The following is a 15,311-nucleotide window of genomic DNA, read 5'->3' as shown; positions in this document are numbered from 1 at the left end:
TTCCTCAGTCTGTCTGCACTGAGTCTGGCCTCGCGGTCTGAAGCACTCTCAGACGCCCTAGATGTGGACTGGCGTGCTCTCTGTGAGCTAAGCCTGGCCTCGCGCTCAGAAGCAGTCTCCGAATCACGGTGAGTGCTCTTCCTCAGTCTGTCTGCACTGAGTCTGGCCTCGCGGTCTGAAGAACTCTCAGACGCCCTAGATGTGGACTGGCGTGCTCTCTGTGAGCTAAGCCTGGCCTCGCGCTCAGAAGCACTCTCCGAATCACGGTGAGTGCTCTTCCTCAGTCTGTCTGCATTGAGTCTGGCCTCGCGGTCTGAAGCAGTCTCGGAAGCCCTCAATATCTTCACTTTTTTAGCTTTTGATAAGGACCGTCCAATGTTAATTCGCTTCCTAGCAGGCATGGTCAAAGGAACAGTCACAAAAGTGTCGAAACCCAATCAGTAACTCTGTAATGGGCAGCAAAGTGCATGTGGTGGTGATTATTTTCTGTTGGTGACGGTGGTGCTGGTGATTATTGTTTTAACAGGACGTACAACGGGGCAACTATCCTCTATTAACACTAATCAGAAGAAAACTGAAAGAGATCCGATACTTCGAAGAATGAAGTTATCGGCAAAATAAAGGGAAGGGCCGCAATGAGCTCGACAATAAAAAAAAACAGAAAACCCTCCCAGAGCAGAAACTGGGAAGGCAGGAAGTACTAAGGGGTAATAGTCAACAAAATAGAGGTAGTTGTGATTATTCTTTCGAGAGGTAGTACAAATGCGCAACAATCTTCTGTTAACACTAATCAGAACGAAATATGAAGAGATGCGATACTTCGAAGAATGAAGATATCGGAAAAGGAAGATAAAGTCCACAAAGGGGTTAAAAATCGCAATCAGCAACAGAACTGAAATGGCCGTATTGGTGATTGTTTCAAAAGGAAGGACAACTCCTCAACAATCCTGCCTTATCACTAATCAGAACGAAATTGAAAGAGATCCGATACTTCGAAGAATGAAGATATCGGCAAAAGAAAGGGAAAGGCCGCAAAATGCTTCCAAATAACAACCACAAACTCCGCCCAGAAGAGAATTTCAGATGCAGCGGTTCCCAATGAAATTAGAGTATCCGAAAATTTCTAAAGTGGAAATAAATTAACGTACCGTCGCAACGCTTCTGAAACAGGAAACAATATTTCAGATATTTTTAAACGCAACAACTGACATGAACACTCACATAGATATGTTAACAATCTCAGTTAGAAAGTAACAATGTAATACAGAGAAGAACTAAGCGCCACCAGTGTGAATACCATTAAGCAGTCAAGTTCCTTTTGCTCAGAGCAATATTGATTTCGGTTACGCTTATCGACATGGATGATATAGACTGCTGAAGCTGACCGAAGTAGCTGTTGCCTGTGACTCACGGGTGGCCCAGATTGGTTGCGCAGTAGATGTTGGTTTTCCCCACAGGAGCACCGTGACTGTGTAGCACACAACCGCACGTGTATCTTATTTCTTTGTTTATAGCTGTCTCTCTTATAAAGGAAAGATTTCCATGTAACATCTGTACGTAATTTCTTTCCTTATATTGCTGTTGGTGTATATAGTGGCCTACTGTATTTTGCGTAGCGTGTGCATCGTAGTTCGTTCCTGTGAACCGCCTGTTGCGTGGTGAAGGAGGGAGGGGGGGGGGGAGGAATACATCCGGGTTATTCCCTGCCTGTCGTAACAGGTGACTGAAATCGCCCCAGGGGTCCTTAACTTGGCAGGGTGGGCTCGCGACCACGGACCCTTAGGTGCACTTACTTATGCCACGCTCCTCACTTTAGCTATATTATCCGAACTTCCATGGTCTATTCTTGTTCTTTGCAGACCCCGACGGCATTAGAACATTCGAGGCCTCATTTCCACGCCCTTCGCGGATAACTTAATTTCGGAAGAGTCGGATTCCTTCCATTTTTGTCACTGATTACTGTTAATATAGGATGGTTGCCCAGTTGTAGTTCCTCTTGAAACAAAAATCAGCACCATCACCACTCTCTTCTCTCATACGACTTGTGTTCTTATGTTTGAGAGATCTCGGGAGTTGGCCCAGTTTTAAGATCGTATGCCGTTCCTGAGGCCAACCGAATGTGGAGGATTGTATTGAACAATTACGCCTTTCTGCTGGGATTCAATCAATCAATCAATCAATCAATTAATCAATCAATCAATCAATCAATCAATCAATCAAACAAACAAACAATCAACATACATACGGAGTAATTAAGGAAGAAAATAATAGTTAAGAAATCTGACATTAATGGAAAATAGATTATAATAACTGAGGAGAGCCGGATGACGACAAATATGTAAATACCAAGTGAGGTATTGCTCTTACTTATGCCCCTCAATAAATTATGCTGGTGTGAGTTATGGATATAAGAAAGCCGTAACAGAGGAGCAAATTAGGCGCAGGGATTCTTAGGTAAACAGATAAGATGACTAATGGTGTTATTACTGAAGCTGTTCGAGGACGGTTATTACCTCCAACGATATTCCGCCATTATCCCGCAGAATGGCCGATTGACACCTCTCTTGCCTTCTACCCAAGGAACAACCACGAATTTAAAGGCATGAGGAGGACAATGGCAATACATTACTTCCCTGCTGGCATGCAGTCAGAGACGTTGCCATGGTAACCTGTAGGTTCGTTGTCGGTCTGTCGGTCACTCAATGCAGAGCATTGTACCAGCAGAAAATTGTAAATTTCTCCGTCATGTGAAGAGTAAGGTAAATTATGAACATAACGAAAGTTGTTTATAATGAAGAGACGTTTCACGTACGGTAAACGAAGTTTACAGAAAATCAATAGTATAAGAGAAAATGGAGGAAAACCATTCTGGTTTTCCTATAAACCCCCCATCTATTGAAATATTTTAAAATGATATGCACATAGAAACCTTCCCCGGGATGAGTATACTCTAAATATGAAGTTTGGTTGAGATCTATCCAGCCGTTTTGACGTGATGGTGAAAAAACCATCCTGGCTTTCCTATAAACACCCCGTGTATTGAAAGATTTTAAAATGATATGCATATCGAAACCTTCTCCGGGATAAGTATACTGTAAATATGAAGTTTGGTTGAAATCTATCCAGACGTTTCGACGTGATGGTGGAAAAACCATTCTGGTTTTCCTATAAACCCCCCGTGTATTCAAAGATTTTAAAATGATATGCATATTGAAACCTTCCCCGAGATGAGTATACTCTAAATATGAAGTTTGGTTGAGATCTATCCAGCCGTTTCGACGTGATGGTGGAACAGACAAACAGACAAACAGACAGACAAACAGACAAACAGACAAACAAACAGACACGAAACGTAAAAACCACCGATTCGGTCTTGAGTTGACCTAAAACGGATAAATATCTGAAAAATTGGCAAAACAAAAGAAATTACAGACAACGGACCCCCTACAATTTTATTTATATAGATGACTAGCAAATGTACCCGTGCTTCGCTACGGTGTTCAACATTGTATTCGAATATCAAAGTAAACAGTGTACATGCAGTAAATAAGATTGTTTTAAAATTGCATGTCTCTTAGCGTTATCCGAGAAAGAGCATGGGGATGTCCCCATACGTTGTTTCCAATGTAAAGTGTTTGTTACGGATTTGTGATATAACGGCAGGCTCACTTGCCTACTGCCATTCACAATCGAGTTGGGAAGTTTACATTATAATTGGAGGCCCCATTGCCTACTGCGCGGTCACAATCACGTTGGGAATGTTCGTTACAATGGCAGGCCCCATTTCCTACTCCCAAACAAATTACAGTCGAGGAGATTTTATTATAATGGCAGGCAAATTCCCTACCACCATTCAAAATTGAGTTGTGCCATTATCATTATAATGTCAGGCCGATTTTCCTACTGCCAGCCAGCTTACTGCCAGTCACACCAAGTTGGTGAGTTTCCATCAAAATAGCAGGCCACTATGCTTAATGCCAGTAACATTTTAGATGAGGACATTTGTTTATAATGGTGGGCACCCTTGCCTTCTGCCAAACACAATCTGGTAGGGAAGTTTTACACAAAACTGCATGCTCACTTGCCTTCTGCAAGTCAAATCGAGAAGCGAACTATTCATTACAATTGTAGACCTTCCTTACTAATGACAGTTACACAGGAGTTGGAGAAGGGCCCTTTCATACAGCCAGTCAAAGTCGGTGTGGGGAGTACTGATTACATTAGCAGACCCACCCTTTCTCGATCGCTACTAATCGACATCAGTGAATATATATAGATCGACATACGAAAGTATATGCGTGTTTACAATATTGAAGACCTTCATTTACAGATTAACTGCTACTAAACGTACGTCATATCGACAAAGAATTATACTATAAGACACGCCGGATTTAGTGCCCTAAATGGCTGGTCCTATGATATGTCATCTATTCTAGGGTCAGACTGAGTTAGAAACGTGGAACAGGGTAACGTTTTTGTAAGATTATCTCACATTACATTACTTTTCGGATAATTATGTGACAGCTACATACATAGCATTTGGCTCACATATGGCTACTGGGTGGGCCAATTTTCGTGAAGAGTTTGATGATTCTGTATTTCTTATAAGTAATCGAAATTATGAATTATGCTTGTGAAAATTCCAAACTGACTTAACATCGATTAATAGAGAAAAAATCAAGCGTAAAAGGGATACAGATACGGCAAAAGGTCATAAGACCAAGGTTGTAGATCATTCCAAATTGAACGGAGATTGTGCAATCTGTTATGTGATAGGAATTTCCGAAGGTCTGCACCATCATAAAAATTGCCTGCATATTTCGATATTCTTCGGGGATAAAAAGTGAAAAATGTAAAAATCTAGGATGTTTTCCGTTCGTTACAGGCTAAAACGTATAATTTTGTCAAATTTCAATTATCTTCTTTTTTTCTTCTGGCAGATTATGCCGCAATCTGGATTTTGGGCGAGGCGGTTAAAAATTAGGACTTTCAGGAAACTAAACCAAAAATTGTGCAGATGGTCATTATTACCCCTTAAACGGAAAGCTGTACGAAAATTTCGCCAAAAGAGTCAGTGTAGTGGCACACAGTCGTTACGATTTGATTTATATAAATAAGGAATATGCTCCATGTAAAACACCTTTGTGGCTATGTCCGCTGGACTTAACCTGCAAAACTGACCATTCATGGTATCTCCCTTATTAATCCTCCTGACGAAAAAATGCACATGAAAAATAAGGTTTAGAGGTGGAATTCCATCACGTTTGGTCGATTTCCAGTCAGGTTGGTCTTGTTCTGTATATATTGCGGAAGAGTAAAATCACCATTTCGGTTCCCTATAAACCGCCAGTCCATTCCGGAACATGAAATGTTATTTACGTTTAAAACCTACCTTTGGACAGGTGGATGCTAAATATAAATTTTGGTTCTAATGTCTTCAGTAGTTTTCAAGTTGTAAGGAATACGCTTTACACGCACCCGCTCGTGAGTTAAGTCCGATGGGACTTGTACAGAAAAACGGTCCGTTAATGATATCTCCCTTATTAATCCTCGTATCGAAATGATGCACATGAGAAAAAAGGTTTAGAAATTAATTTCTACCAAGGCAGGTAGATTTAAATTAACGTTGGTTGTGTATATTTTGTGGAAGTGCAAAATCCTGTTTCTGTTTCGTATAAACCCCCAGTCAGTTCGGGGATTTAGAAAAATATTTGCCCTAAAACCTGTCAAGGACAGGCGTATTCTAAATATGAGTCTTGGTGGAAATACATCCAGTAGTTTCTAGCACTCGCGTACATACGGCGTAATTAAGGAAGAAAATAATACAGTTAAGAAAGTTGAAACTAATAGAAAATGGATTATAACTGAGGACAGCCGGATAACGACAAATATGTAAATGCCAAGTGAATGTATTGGAAAATCAAATGCCCCTCAATAAATTATGCTAGTGTGAGTTATGGATATAATAAAGCGGTAACAGAGGAGAAATTTAGGTCCAGTGATTCCTAGGTAAAAAAATAAGAAGAAGATGACTAATGGTGTTATTACTTAATCTATTCGAGGGCGGTTATAACAACCAACGATATTCCGCCAATATCCCGCAGGTAGGCCGATTGACGCCTCTCTTGTCTTCTACCCAAGGAACAACCACGAATTTAAAAGCATGATGAGAAAAATGGCAATACGTTACTTCCCTGCTGGCATGCAGTCAGAAACATTGCCATGGTAACCTGTAGGTTCGTTGTCGGTCTGTCTGTCACTCAATGCAGAGCATGATACCAGCGGAAAATTGTTAATTTCTCCGTCATGTGAAGAGTAAGGTAAATTATGAACATAACGAAAGTTGTTTATAATGAAGAGACGTTTCACGTACGGTAAACGAAGTTTACAGAAAATCAATAGTATAAGAGAAAATGGAGGAAAACCATTCTGGTTTTCCTATAAACTCCCCGACTTTTCAAAGATTTTAAAATGAAATGCATATCGGAACCTTCCCCGGGATGAGTATACTCTAAATATGAAGTTTGGTTGAGATCTATCTAGCCGTTTCGACGTGATGGTGGAAAAACCATTCTGGTTTTCCTATAAACACCCCGTATATTCAAAGATGTTAAAATGATATGCATATCGAATCCTTCCCCGGGATGAGTATACTCTAAATATGAAGTTTGGTTGAGATCTATCCAGCCGTTTCGACGTGATGGTGGAAAAACCATTCTGATTTTCCTATAAACCCCCCGTCTATTGAAAGATTTTAAAATGATATGCATGTCGAACCTTCCCCGGGATGAGTATACTCTAAATATGAAGTTTGGTGGAGATCTATCCAGCCGTTTCGACGTGATGGTGGAAAAACCATTCTGGTTTTCCTATAAACCCCCCGTCTATTCAAAGATTTTAAAATGATATGCATATCGAAACCTTCCCCGGGATGAGTATACTCTAAATATGAAGTTTGGTTGAAATCTATCCAGCCGTTTCGACGTGATGTTGGAACAGACAAACAGACAAACAGACAAACAGACAAACAGACAAACAGACAAACAGACAAACAAACAGACACGAAACGTAAAAACCACCGATTCGGTCTTGAGTTGACCTAAAACGGATAAATATCTGAAAAATTGACAAAACAAAAGAAATTACAGACAGCGCACCCCCTACAATTTTATTTATATAGATTACCATGCACATACAGAACGTAACTACACTGTTAACTCAAAACTGATACACTTAAAAAAGTGACTTATGTTGTTTCTGAAATAAATTATTCAAATAGTATAATTATCGCAAAATATTATTTGAACCTTCTCTTCAGCGGCTACTCTCATATTGAGCGTCGTTACACAACGGGCAAAAATAGAGAACGACAGACGTGTTGTATTTCATTTTGTTTCTCTTCGACAGTCGCTTGTTTCTTTGACAGAGGAGAACTCAATGCATATCTTTTATAACAGTCCATCAAATATCATAGCAGAACATAAAATGAAGTCTTCTTATCTTCAAACAATTCTCGTCAAAGGCTTCAAATGTTCTTTGTCCGTTGCTTAGAGAACAGCGAGACTACTTCTTTTTCTACTAACAATAAAATCTCACGTCTATGTTAAGTCAGAAAAGATTCCTTGCCATTGGAGCTAATAACATGAATCCTACAAAATAACATTTCTGAAAGTAGGTCTATTCAACTTCTTATATCCATGGCAAACTTCTTTTTGAACTTTTCCTTACGAAAAGTTGTAAAATATTAATCCTCAAGCACACGCGCCAGATCTTAGGACGCAGACACACGCGTGGGGGTGCTTTCCACCCCACATATCGTTGTATTGTAAAATATGAATTACTGTATTAATTGGAGGTTTTAAGATGGATTATGTAAGAATGACTCTTTCTGGGAAGGATCCAGGCAGAAAAGTATAAGAGCGGGGAGTGCACAGAAAAGTTTTATTTGCATTTCACTAGGAAATGAAATGACCTGGGGTGGATTCCACCCCATACGCGTGTGTTTGAGGGTTAAAAATGGAGGCATGGGGAATGATATAAACGAACGAAGACAGAGTGATGGAATTTTTCTTGCAGTAGCATGGTGGTGTTTCAACGAACACAGTGACATTTTACTTTTAAATGTGATTCAGTACTTTTCCATACTGCAGTGCTTTAAGTCTTAATACCTCATAAACTCACAAGCAGTTTGCTTTCGTTGTGTTTCCGTTATTTTGTTTACGTCTTCAGTGTCACTGTCTTCTGTCTCATCCAGTATACTGGATGCGTATTTTCTCGGTTTATCTCCTTTCTAGGCTCCAGATTTGTAGGCAGAATGCAAGCAAATTATTTTGTTTATTAGGAAGTGTCGTCTAGCCCGTTCGTCAATTATGTAGTAAGTGAAACATAAATTCTGGGGGCTTCTGATGGGTTGTACCCCTAAAGAGTATGCAAGACTCATAACATAACCGTCGTGTAGGGTAGACTGTACTTGTTATCCTCTTCAGTAGGTTTGCATTCTAACATATTAATACCTAGGAATTTGGACTATACTCAGTTCATTTCAGGAGGAGCGGTATAACAGGAAATCCAACGAAAAATGATGGGACGTAAAATGAATGAATACAGTCAATTTCAGATCAGAAGAAGTGTAGCATTAATGGCAATGATGACTCCGTTCTTGAACCAAAGCAGAAGTGTATATATAGCATCCTTAGTGTTCAGTGAATTAAAAATCACATTTTCCTCAGATCATAGATTAATATTAGGACCCAATGGGGTAATTTCATGCCCTTGCTGAAAAATACCCTGTTCGCTCCATTTTGACATGAATATATCTTAGAGGTGGGGGTCACTGGAGAATTTCTGTAACGAAATAGTGTCAGGTACCAATTAGTTAGAAGAAAGTATAAAATGGTTCAACCTTTCAATACTATTAAAATAAGAAATGTAAGTTTATATTCCTATTTAATTAAAGTTGGTACCGATTTCGACCAGTATTTTTGGTCATCATCAGCCGATCACAAATACATGTAAAACAATGCACAGATAAATAAATTGCGAAGTATAGGCCTAAAGAATTCTCTAGGTTGCTGATAGTGAAGCACTACAACATTTAGGGAGTACTGTGTGTTGAAAGATGCACATCTAAAAATACGAAATTTAGATGATACTGTCAGATGCAGTTTATGAAGCACTATAACACACGTATTTATCAGCTGAAGTTTATAAGGCACTGTACAGTTTTAAGGATACTCCGTGTCAATATGAACGATAGTAATACATAAGCGTTAGAGAGCACTGTATGGGAAGAAGTCTATAATCAAATACATATCCAAATATAGTACAGAGCAAATTCTTGAAGAGTTCAATTTCAGTTCATGAGACACGGTGTCTTCAATGTCTTCTGTCTCATCCAGCATACTGGATGCGTATTTTCTCGGTTTACCTCTTTTCTAGATTCCGTATTTGTAGGCAGATTGGAAGCAAAAATTTGTTTATTAGAAAGTGTCGTCTAGAAGTTGCTCTCTAACCCTTAGGTCTTACTAACGTTCATATTGACACGCAGCATCCCTAAAACTGTACACTGCCTTATAAACTGCAGCTGTAAAATACGTGTGTTACAGTGCTCCATAAACTGCATCTGACAGTATCATCTAAACTTCGTATTTTTAGATGTGCATCTTTCAACACACAGTACTCCCTAAATATTTTAGTGCTTCACTATCAGCAACCTAGAAAATTCTTTAGGCATATACATCGCAATTTATTTATCTGTGCATTGTTTTACACCTATTTGTGATCGGCTGATGATGACCAAAAATACTGGTCGAAATCGGTACCAACTTTAATTAAATAGAAACGTAAACTTACATTTCTTATTTCAAGAGTATTGGAAAGGTTGAACCATTTTATACCTTCTTTTAACTTATTTGTGAACTCACTTCAATACGGAACAATATGATATTCTTATCTCTTAATCAGGTACCAATATGTGTGACTTGATGTTACCTAGCAACAACACCTTGAGAACTGCACAGGTCGTGGATCTGTATAAAGAGAGCTGCACAGGCCGTCGATCTGTATGTCGTGGCCATCCATCAATACTTCACATCACAGTCTGCAGGCTGCTAGGTAACATCACGTTACATATTAAATTGAAAGGGATATTCGCGATCATTTGATTTTCCCAAAGGTAAATTTAGTAATCTTTTATTGACGCGAAAATTCTTACAAATTGGAGTTTCGGGAAAGGAGGTTTCAAGCAATGTGTTGATTAAACTCTTTTTTAAGAAAGATTTCAACAAATTAGAGCTCAAAAACTTTACACATAGATTAATTGTTTGCACATTATTTTAAATTAGAAAGACGAGTGCTAAAGTTGTAATCAGAATATCTGACTTAACGCGCGTGAAGCCATCGGAAATGGCCTCCAAATTAAGGGGCTAATAGAGTATAAAATACAAAAAATGTCATTTTTGTTGCATATGAAATGTTAACCCTTTCTATATGTGCACACATAATTTTAAGGACACGTTCAGCATAGTTTCACAAATGTGTCATATTTAGTAACGGCTTGCACATTGCTAATGGGCGTGGCAATGGATACTAATGACACGAAACGTCTTACTTTCTGACAAGTCTGACAAGGCAATGTCAAATCGCAGAGAGAAAGGCAATTGAGTCGGCTTTGGAGATTAAAATAATTAGAAGAAGGACTTAGTGTATACATTGGAACAACGGACTATAAATACTCAAAACTAGTGGTTAACCTGCTCAAGTGAGGCCTTCTATGATAAAATGTAAGTGAATATGTATATTACAATTTTATAACCTTTTTTATTAAAAGTAAATTTTCTCATAAATGATATATGATATCTTGAACACTATTTGTCTGATTTCAACGAAACTTTGCAAAATTGTTCCTTCTTTCTTTTTTACTTTCTTGATCTGTTTATCCGCCAGGGTTGATTTTTTCCTCGGGCTCAGCGAGGGTTCCTACCTCTACCGCTTCAAGGGCAGCGTCCTGGAGCGTGATACATTGATTCGGAGGATACAACTGGGGATAATGACCAATACCTCGTCCAGGCGGCCTCACCTGCTATTTGCGGGAGATGGGAAGAATGGAAGGGATAGACAAGGGAGATGGAAGGAAGTGACCGTGGCCGTGGCCGTGGTAGTTATTTACAATCCCGGCTTTTGCATGGAGGAGAAGTGGGAAACCACAGAAAACCACTTCGAGGATGGCTGAGGTGGGAATCGAACCCATCTGTACTCAGTTGACCTCCCGACCCTAAGTACACCCCGTTCCAGCCGTCGTACCATTTTTCAAATTTCGTGGCAGAGCCGGGAATCGAACCCGGGCCTCCGGGGGTGGCAGCTAATCACACTAACCACTACACCACAGAGGCGGACATATTTCCTTTTTACTTATTAATTTCCACTAATCTATTGTTTTCATTGGACCTAAGATTTTTCTCATGATTCTTCTTTTAAGTACTTCAAGTTAATCTAAACGATAGTTCAAAACTTCAAACTTCGCTTACGTAAAGACATTCTGGTTTCACCACTGTAGTTCATGCCTTATTTTAAAACTTTGATATAAGCATTCTTGTTGTAAAACTTCTTGGTGATGTCATAGCTCTCTCCCTCTTGTGTGTTACTTTTTTTACTTCGTTTGGGCCGCCTGAGGACCAGGTGCTTGTGCTTTAACCTTGTTCTTGTCGATGTTGGTCGCTTCCGATGTTCTTGTTGGTGGGTTTGGGTGCTGCTTTCTTCTTGGTTCCTTGAGCTTTCCTCTTGGCGCACTAATCCTCCATTTTCCTCCAGAACACTATGTTGCGTTCCGTGGACCATTTCCTGGTCCCATTGTGGTTTCCTTCTGTAAGGCATGTTAGGAAGGATCTGGTTTCGATGGTTGAACAGTAGTTGCTTCTGTTAATTATTGTGGACTAGCAAATGTACCCGTGCTTCGCTACGGTATTCTACAATGTATATGGATATCGAAGTAAATTGCTGTACATGAGGTGAATAAAATTTTTTTAATTGCATGTCTCTTGGCGTTATCCGAGAAAAAGCGTAGGGAGGTCCGCAGACGTTGTTTCCAATGTGAAGTGCGAGTTGCAGTGTTGTGATCATAACGACAGGTCCACTTGTCTGCCGCAATTCACTATGCGTAACGTCAGTCACATTTTGATGGGTAAATTTGTTTTGTAATCGGGGGCACCTATACCTAATGATAAAGAGAATCAGATAAAAGAGTTTAAAAAATGCACGCTCCCTTGCCTTCTGCTAGTCAAATCAAGAAGGGAATTATGCATTACAATGGTACACAGGCGTTGGAGAACTACCCCATTCCTATTGCTAATTAAAGTCGATGTGGGGAGTACTGATTACAACAGCAGACGCCCTCCTGCTGACAGTCACTATTGATTTGTAAAGTATTAATTACAATTTAAGACACACCCCTTTCTAGATCGCTACAAATCGACTTAAATTAATAAATGTAGATAGCCATACGGAAGTATATGCATGTTCACCTTTTAACAGTTATTCTGTAAAACTGCTGCTAAACGGTGCATTCATATTGAAAAACGGATTGTATAAAAAGACGACCCTGGCCTCATTTAGCTATCTAAATGGCTGTCCCTATGATATTTCCTCGTATCTCGTCTATTTAAAGGCAAGATTATTTTAGAAAAGTTGAATAGGGTGAAATTTGTGTAAGGTTTTCACACAGTGAATTAGTTTTCAGATACTTATGCGACAGCTTCCAACATAGAATTTTGCTCGGTGGGCCAATATTCGTGTAGAATTTAATGATCCCATCTTTCCTATAAGTGACTCAAATCATCAATTATACGTGTAAAAAGTGCAAAATTTAGGTAAATCCAGAAATAGAGCCAAATTTAACATAAGGTATAGAGATACGACAAAAAGTCATATGACCAAAGTTGTAGATCACTCCAAATTGAACGGAAATTGTGCCATCCGTTTTGTGATACGACTTACCCGTTTAGCCACCAAATACCTCGAAAGGAAGGTCTGCACCGTCATTAAAATTGCCTCCATATTTCGAAATTTTTGGGGGGGGTAAAACAATATTTTTAAACAACTCGTAAATTTTCCATCTGTTACAGGCAAAAAGCTATAATTTTGCCGAATTTCTATTTTCTAACTCGTCTGGGAGATTCTGCTGCCATTTGATATGGGGGAGGGGTTAAAAATTAGGACTTTCAGGAAACTTTTAAACCCATGAAACCTATAGGTTATCGTTCAGGATAAATATCACCGACTGTGTTCTTATGCAGATTTGAAACTCCCAACGTGTCCCTCTAAGAGAATTTTGAGAATTTTAGTGTTTTCTAGGGATCCTGAAGTCATCCGGTTGTCTGGTACCAAGTTTTAAGTTTCTAGGATGCCCAGAATGGTCTTATTAATTCACGTCAGTTTTCATTTCTATGCCCTAATTTATATATGTATAGTACAGTATATATAGATCGCGCCAAACTGACTTCTATTTATTAATATGGATTATATATTTCAACCGCTTCCGAAGTGGTTCTAGGGGCGTCTTACTCCCACAGTATATTTTCCAGGTAGTAAGTCATACTTGAAAGTCATACTGGAACATACACACGTCTATTACCTTGGGCATTCTTGACAATTTCTTTTTTCACCCTTTCTCACCCTCTATGCCAAAGGGGGGAGGCACTTTTGACAATTTATTTTTTCACCCTTTCTGAACCTCTATGCCAAAGGGGGCTGAAGCTGGACTTTAAAAATCCGGAATGTTACTATTCATCTCAGCGACCCGGAAAACTATGAATTAGGCAGTATATTCGATTATTATTATATCTCACTCCCCCTCCCCCCTAAAGGGGGTTAAACTTTGAATTTTAAAAAATCGGGAGTGTTGATATTCATCTCAGCGACCCCGAAAACTATGGCTTCGACACTATTTTCGATTATCTTTAAATCTGAATCCCCTCACCCCCCACCAGAAAGGGGGATGAACTTGGACTTGTAAAATATCCGAGGTCTCACCATTCATCTCAGCGACCACGACAACTATGGATTCAACATTATTTTCGTTTATTTTTATATATCACTCTCCAATTGCCACCCACCACGAAGGGGGCTGAACTTTAAAAAATTCTGGAGTGCCATTATTCATCTCAGCGACCGCTAAAAGTATGGATTCGACACTATTCTCCATTATTTTTTTCCTGAGCCCCCCTAACTCCCACTCCTAAGGGAACTATAGGTGGCTTACCCCCACAGTGGTCGTCTCCGGATAGCAAATAATAAGTGTTCAAAATTTGATTGAAATTGCTCCAGTGGTTTAGGAGGAGATGTGTCATTTACATACATACATACATACATACATACATACATTTTTATTTATAATAAGATTTGATTATCATTACATTTTCCGAGATCCTTCCCTACCTGCTGGATCCACAGAGTTAGTATTGCTCACCCTTGCTTATTACTCTTTACCCTTGTGTATTATTATTATTATTATTATTATTATTATTATTATTGTTGTTGTTGTTACCGTGTTTCCGTAGTTCACAGAGGAATAGGAAACGCCTAGAGTGAAAGGGCAGACAAGGTATATTCTAAGTATAATCTAAACTAACCAAATTCAAGAAATGTTATTCGTTTCTTCTCTAGTAGACTTTGCTTTAATCACAATAAGTTTATAATACTTAGAAGATAAGGGTTGTTCTATAAACCCGTACAACTTCGAAATAATAATGGAGCTCGTCAGATCGAGAAAACAAAATAAGAGCTAAAGAGCTCTGAAAGCAGTAAATCATGAACCTATTAGCTCCTAACAGGTACAATTATCAAGAGACTGACCTCCCATTTGCATTAACAAGACAATGGTCATGATCACTCTTAATAAATTCGATTTCATACATTCCCAAATCAAAGATATGTGGCCTTAACACTTGAGAAAAAAGACTGCGTCTCTATTGTTGCATTTCCGAACACGGTTCACAACCCGTTTGACAATACTTTTACAGAATCAGCCCCATACTGGGCTATTGATACAGTCTTTCAATAATTACATTAGTGATGCCAAATTCACCTGTTAGGTTGAAGCACACATACCTATCTTACTAATGTTACTCTTGAGGAACCCTTTATACAGAGGCCAAAGGCATATACTACTTGGCCACAGAAAAATGAATTTAGAAAAGGAAATATTTACAGCAGGCCAATAGCTAATTAGAAAAGAGGCGGACATCAAGAAATTCAAAATGAAATGATACTAACTCTAAATGGGCTGATGGCCCTATGAATTAGAGGCCAATCCCATA

This window comes from Anabrus simplex, chromosome 7 (genome assembly GCF_040414725.1).
Source record: "Anabrus simplex isolate iqAnaSimp1 chromosome 7, ASM4041472v1, whole genome shotgun sequence".
Lineage (NCBI taxonomy): Eukaryota > Metazoa > Arthropoda > Insecta > Orthoptera > Tettigoniidae > Anabrus > Anabrus simplex.
Note: the sequence above shows the minus strand (reverse complement) of the source record.